This window comes from Medicago sativa, chromosome 6 (assembly GCF_051527215.1).
Source record: "Medicago sativa cultivar Bolivia chromosome 6, Bolivia_mono, whole genome shotgun sequence".
NCBI lineage: Eukaryota > Viridiplantae > Streptophyta > Magnoliopsida > Fabales > Fabaceae > Medicago > Medicago sativa.
In genome coordinates this window covers 2,027,667-2,034,889 of record NC_140754.1, presented here as the reverse complement: position 1 = coordinate 2,034,889, position 7,223 = coordinate 2,027,667, and the positions used below count along the sequence as shown (strand labels likewise).

General features: G+C 29.1%; 1 non-coding gene across 1 annotated transcript; it reads right to left on the bottom strand.

The window, feature by feature from the left end:
* Positions 1-6,753: 6,753 nt before the first annotated feature.
* Positions 6,754-6,833, bottom strand: LOC146911962 (small nucleolar RNA R12). Its single transcript, XR_015016892.1, has one exon. It is a non-coding gene; the product is annotated as a small nucleolar RNA R12 (small nucleolar RNA).
* Positions 6,834-7,223: the final 390 nt, after the last annotated feature.

Sequence of the window (7,223 nt, the reverse complement as noted above, 5' to 3'; positions counted from 1 at the left end):
AACATAGTAAGTTGATATTTAATATTTGAGTTACGTAAAATTGAAAATAAAATCTTTTGTCATTGAGCAGTTGAAGTAGCTGCTGCCGACGAAATTTATTGAAAATTAAGACTTTGACAAACAATCTATATTCTCCAAGTTACAATTTTCAATGAACTTTCACGGCAGAAGCTAATACAACGAACACATAGAAAAATCGTAATTACAATATTCGAAAAAGGTGTTAGATAACAAATTGTAATAGAAAATAAGAGAGCGATAGATATAGAAGATGCTAGGGTTGTGAAATGAAATTAAAGATGCTTGGGCTATTTATATGTGAAGAAACTATGAGTTCCACCGTTAGATTTGAGTTCAACTTGTATGGAGAAATCTAGTCCAACCAAACGAAGCACAATCCATGCCCAACTCAAGAGGACCAATTATCAAGCTACACCTTTCATTCAAGGTACTAGTGTTTCTTTCACAAAAATTGATGGACCCCCAATCTTTGGGTTTGAATGAAGTGGCTCAATATTAATATTTTTTTAATCAAATTGTCTAATGACTAAAAATTCACCCTTTAAAATGAATAGATAGAAAATTTAGGGTTTAAACTCCAACTCTTGTATATTGTATTGTCACTATCAACTAAGTTATCATACGTATGATAAAAGCCGCTCAAAACGCTACAATAGCCTTCGATTTTTTGGATTTTAAAATAAAAAAATCCCAATATTTATTTTCTTTCAAGGTTGAAGGGTTAAGAAAAGAATAACACATTAATTTTTTTATAATAAAATTAGATTAATATTCAAAAAAAAAAAATCCCCAAACTTAGTTAATAAATGTTTATACCAAACCAAAACAAAAACTAACCGTTTGCATTTCGGGTTGGGTTTTTTAATCAAGTTTTATTATAACAAATTAAGACATTGAAAAAATTTATCCATCTTTTTCTTACTCCCCAGGTCAAAGATTCCTTTCTAAATGGTTTGAAGCATAAAAATGGAAAAAGGTCAAAAGTAAATGAGAAAGATGAAATTGGATATTGTTGAAGATAGGAATAACAATGCAATGTTGTTCAAAAAGAAATAACAATGCAATGTCTACCGCCCAATTTCTTTGTTTTCTTTGGTACACATTTATGTGGTACACAATACTAACTTTTGGGTGAGTTCTATCATGTTTTATGAGTGGTTCATTATGGATTAATACTTAAAATTATATTATATTATAGAGGATTGCTATACCGCACGACAGTATTAGCACACGAAATTGCACGACAAGACAAATTCATGTGGTTATCTCTTTTAATGGTGCTAGCTTAAAATAAAACATGAATCTAGTTATTATATAAACATGAATCTAGTTATTACATAAACACGTTTAGTTTAAATTAAACACTCCGTTAAGTTTTTAGTTTTTTCTATTTAAAAAACATCGAATGAATATAATGTACTAGGTCAAATTATGGTTTTTCTCTTTTATTAATAGTAGAATTAGTCAGTTAGTTAATACTTCTGACTATTTTCATATTTTGAGGATCATCAACTCTAAGGCATTTGGTTTATTTCATTTGTATGATTGGCACATCCAAATGGTACTTGTGGTTGTACCCTTTGAAGATATATACACACAAAAAATGAAAGTATGTTCAATGTCCGAAACTGAAATGAGTCTGAAACTAAAATGACACTCACACATGTGATTGATTATAATAACTTTCGGTTTTTGAAATTATTGCCAATAGCGTGTCTCCATGTAATCATTAAATTTATTCACCAACGATCATCCGACGCGCTTTATCTCATCTCATAATAACAAAGCAAATGTTGATTTGCTTTGTGTTTAGTCAAACAACAAAGCAACATTTTCTCATATTAACAATAGTTGTTGTCTTCATATTGTCTCATAGACCTGCCTCTGTATCATACATCAATTGAAAATAATGTAAGATGGTGAAACCCGTTACAACCATCTCTACCTTTAACACAATCAACAATTCTTGTTTATTTGTCAACAATATTTAGATTTGGTTGATTGTGTCAACAAGACTTGTTCGACAATGTTAAAGGAAGCTATGGTTGTGACCATATTTTGCTAAGGATTTTATTCTTCTTTGGATAAGTATTTGATGTCCACCTGTGCATTGGAAAAATAATACAAGCCTAGCAAACTGAATAAAAATTGATACAAGAGAAAACATTTCAAAAATAAATTCAGCCCCTTCGAGAGGAAGTATGCACAAATCATTACAGGTTTGTAATTATATTTGTGTTTTGATATTTATATAAACAATAGTAATTAAAAAGAGTACCAAGGCATGATTCTAAAAAACATAGTAAGTTGATATTTAATATTTGAGTTACGTAAAATTGAAAATAAAATCTTTTGTCATTGAGCAGTTGAAGTAGCTGCTGCCTACGAAATTTATTGAAAATTAAGACTTTGACAAACAATCTATATTCTCCAAGTTACAATTTTCAATGAACTTTCACGGCAGAAGCTAATACAACGAACACATAGAAAAATTGTAATTACAATATTCGAAAAAGGTGTTAGATAGCAAATTGTAAAAGAAAATAAGAGAGCGATAGGTATAGAAAATGCTAGGGTTGTGAAATGAAATTAAAGATGCTTGGGGTATTTATATGTGAAGAAACTATGAGTTCCACCGTTAGATTTGAGTTCAACTTGTATGGAGAAATCTAGTCCAACCAAATGAAGCACAATCCATGCCCAACTCAAGAGGACCAATTATCAAGTTTTATTATAACAAATTAAGACATTGAAAAAATTTATCCATCTTTTTCTTACTCCCCAGGTCAAAGATTCCTTTCTAAATGGTTTGAAGCATAAAAATGGAAAAAGGTCAAAAGTAAATGAGATAGATGAAATTGGATATTGTTGAAGATAGGAATAACAATGCAATGTTGTTCAAAAAGAAATAACAATGCAATGTCTACCGCCCAATTTCTTTGTTTTCTTTGGTACACATTTATGTGGTACACAGTACTAACTTTTGGGTGAGTTCTACCATGTTTTATGAGTGGTTCATTATGGATTAATACTTAAAATTATATTATATTATAGAGGATTGCTATACCGCATGACAGTATTAGCACACGAAATTGCACGACAAGACAAATTCATGTGGTTATCTCTTTTAATGGTGCTAGCTTATAATATTTTAAAATAAAACATGAATCTAGTTATTATATAAACATCAGAGAAGACAAGATGTGGTATTTAGCCTTGTGTGGTGCAATACATGTTGGACCCTCTGACAGTCAATAGAGATCGGCAATACACTGCATTCAACAATGATATGGAGAAAAGTATTTTTGATTTCTCATGAACAAATATCTACTAGACCAAATCCATCATTTGGAGTAAAACCAAATTAAATGAGAACTCAAATCATTACAAATAACCAAGTCATGCAATTTTGACGACTATTTTCGTCGTGTATTTTAGCTTTTTCCTATATTATATTCTACAAAGTTTTATGAGTGGTTCATTATGTTTTAATGACTTTTTTCATATTTATGACTAAAACGGTTGTTGTAATTAAACTTGTATCAATTAAGTCACTATTTTAATTGTACAAATGAGGAGGACCACTAACATTTACTATCAAAAGACGACATCTGTTATCGTTAGAACTTTAATTTTTTTTTTTTTAAGTACTAGTCTACAATAAACCACTCATAAAATAGTCCATATTAAAATTTATTGATTGATGATAGTGTTTCATAGACATCTCAAATTATGTCAAACACATTGTAACCAAAAAAAATAAATAAATAATTATGTCAAACACACACAATGAGATTAGGTCAAATACACACGGTCGTCGTAAATGATAACCAAGACACAAGAGAGTAATAGTGAAATATTCATTCCCTCTTAAGTTATAAATTAATTACATTGCCTAAAACAATGACTCAAATTATAAGAATCTTTACGATATCAATTAAACGTTAATATTGTTTTCCTATCATGTTCTTTACTATTTACTTATCTTCTTTCTTCCAATTCTTTTAGTTTATTTTACTCATAATATTGATGAAATATAATTTTGTATAATGACTTATGATTTCTTTTTGTCATACAGAATTAATTATTTTTCCATTTTGAGTAATGAAGTGTATGATTAGTTATGCGGTGAAAAAAATTTACTTTTTGATGATTGATTTTGACGGAATTGATTTTTGTTTAAAGTAAGTTGAATGTAAATTGATTTATGTTTGAATATATTAACCAACTTTGATGTTATGGTTTCGAGAATTTTTTAAACTAAATATTTCCTAAATGAGGATTTTTTTTTAGGATCATCTCTGAGACATAATCCTAGTTATACAAAACATCTCGAATCTTGTTGAAAGTAGGATAACATTTGATCCCTATTTGGAATACACCTTGCCTTCGGAATATTGTCAACCCACGCATCATAACTCCCCAATTATTTCTACTATTAAAGATCTTATCGATGTAAACACTGGGAAGTGGAATGAAGATTTTTAAAATATCACTTCTTAACCTTGCTTGAAAAGATGAAGTTATTGGCGGTTTGATAAGTGCATACTTGTTAACAGTGCTTATAGGGTTTGTGTGAACGTGTAAATAAAGCAGGATGATTAAAAGTGAGGGGTGATTGAAATAGATTATGGGCACTACCTATCCCTCCTAAGGTTAAACATTTTATGTGACGCGTTGGGATGGATTGCTTACCTAATAGACAAAGATTTATGAGTAAAGATGTTGATTATCAATCAATTTTTTTTTAATGTGTAAGACCTTTGCACATGATATATTAAAATGCTGATTCTGTATTTAAGACCTTTGTAAGCATATTGTAATTGGTAATCGATCATTTTCTTAATATTTTGTCCCTTAGTTAATTTAGTATATATCCTTTTTAGTTTGTTTTCCTCATCTATAACTGTTTCATTAAAATGCAAAACCCATTTAGCTACATTTTATGATATTACAGTCTACTGATAAAAGTCACTAAATGATTTGGATGAATGTTAGACTAGAAGAAAATAACATAGGAATAAAACATGGATAATTCATGAATTAAGATATAATTTGAGCTCTCTATAACAGAACAAAAACTAGCTAAAGAAAGGAACAAATACCCAAGCAAGACAAAAAGATATAAAAAGTGTTAGTCTTCATGTTGTCTCGACTCATATTTTTCGACATTCCGATTTTGATACAGCCTACACACATATGATGTTATTAGAAAGTGGATGTTGATTGTAGTGACTTCATGTAATTTAATAATGTCTTAACATTTTTAACTTGTTGAGATAAGGTGATTGTTCAATTTTCATCAGAAATATAGTCTCTTTGTCAAGTGACTAGTGTGACCAAAACAAACGATCTCTTACAAATAATTGATTCCTACAAATTACCGAATATAAAAACACAATTAAATTCCATTGAAAATGGAAGTGCTTAGGAGTGCTAATAACACTTTTTAACACTCTCTAATACTCACTCATTTATAGGGGTAAATCAATGAGGATCCCCTCATGCTATGTAAAATCCATTTTCAAAAGGCAAGATTCATGTCAATTTCATCAATGAGAGGATAAGTGTTTAAAAAAAGGTTAGAAAGAGAGTGTTACTAACACTTTTCGATAGATTATTCAAACATAGATTCAGCCCCCGATTCGGTGTACCAGTAAATCATCACAGGTCTGTAGACTCATCACTGTTATAAAAACAAAACCACATTGATTTAATGTCTATAGTTCTAATGAATGCTAATAGCATTTTAATCACTGGATTATTATAGGACAATGTCAATTCACATATTTAGATAGAAATATGAGCTCTCTTTAACCTAACGAGCAAAAGAAAGGATCAAAAACTTCAGTAGGAACTCATTTTGATACTTCCTCCAATTGAGAAACAAAAAACCTAATCAATAAAGGTACAATATTAATTTACATAGAAATTATAGGTAATTTTTCAAATAAATAAAACCATTACATCATATGTTTCATTAGTGGTTAAGATCATTCCGTTAGTAAATGGTGTGACAATGTTCTTGTTGTTGTCAGTGGTGTTTTCACATATATCCACATTGAAACAATAAGAACAATACCACCTACTCCCTCTTTTTCTATCCTTCTAAATTTGTCACAATTTTAAATTTTAATTGTTGATTATGGCACAATTTTACTTATTAACACTGCAAGGTTGTTGTCATCATTTTGTCAACTTCTAATTCAATACTAGAATGAAAAATAACGTAAGACACAGATCCCCGCTACAACCATTTCTACCTTTATCACAATCAACTACTCTTATCGTAAGAAGACTTGATTGACTTTGAATAACTTCTTAACAAGAATAAGCCGATTGTGATAAAAGAAGCTATGGATGTTTTTGACAAATATTTCAGGTCCAAATGTACCTGAGATTCTAGTACTATTACTAGCAAATTCACACATGAATTAAAAGAACTAAATTTTGAGCTTCTTTAACAACAATAAAACCTTACGTGAATTAAAAATTAACAAGAAATAATCTTATTTGAATAAAAAATATCTTCTCTTTAACGAAATTCGTACCACATATTAAACCATAAATTAATTATTAAAAAATACTTAATTTAGGAATATGAGAAGATAAAAAATAATAATATAATAAATGTACAAAACATAAGTAGTAGTAATAAATCTTGAGTGCAAAAAAATAATTGAAAGATAAAAATTTATACTATGGACAATGTAAAACAAAAAATAAACATGATGTTGTCAGAAGTAGCTGGTTGTAATCTCATATATGAAAATATCAATGGGAATCCGATTGATTTTTTTCATCACTCAACATCATTTATATATATCATAAACATATAAATATAACATATAAATATGTCAAAAGTTTCCTGCAAAAATTAAGAAAAAGACATTTTTGGTAGCGAGAAGAATATTTTCTAACAAGAATGTGTTAGTAAAAACGAAGTAGGATCTTGAGTTGATGGAATCAGTTTTCAAAGAATTCAAGGTTTAGAGGACTTTTTTAATAGAAATACAAACTCACTTCAACAAACTAAAACTCGTTATGAAAACAACAAAGAATCATCAGCTTAGAGGACTTTGTTATACTTAAATAGCCAATTAAGAAAACATAATAACCCATTGAAAACTCTGAATACTATAATAAAAATAACTCTTTATTACTGCCTCCATGTAATCACTAAATTTGGCCCCAACTAATTG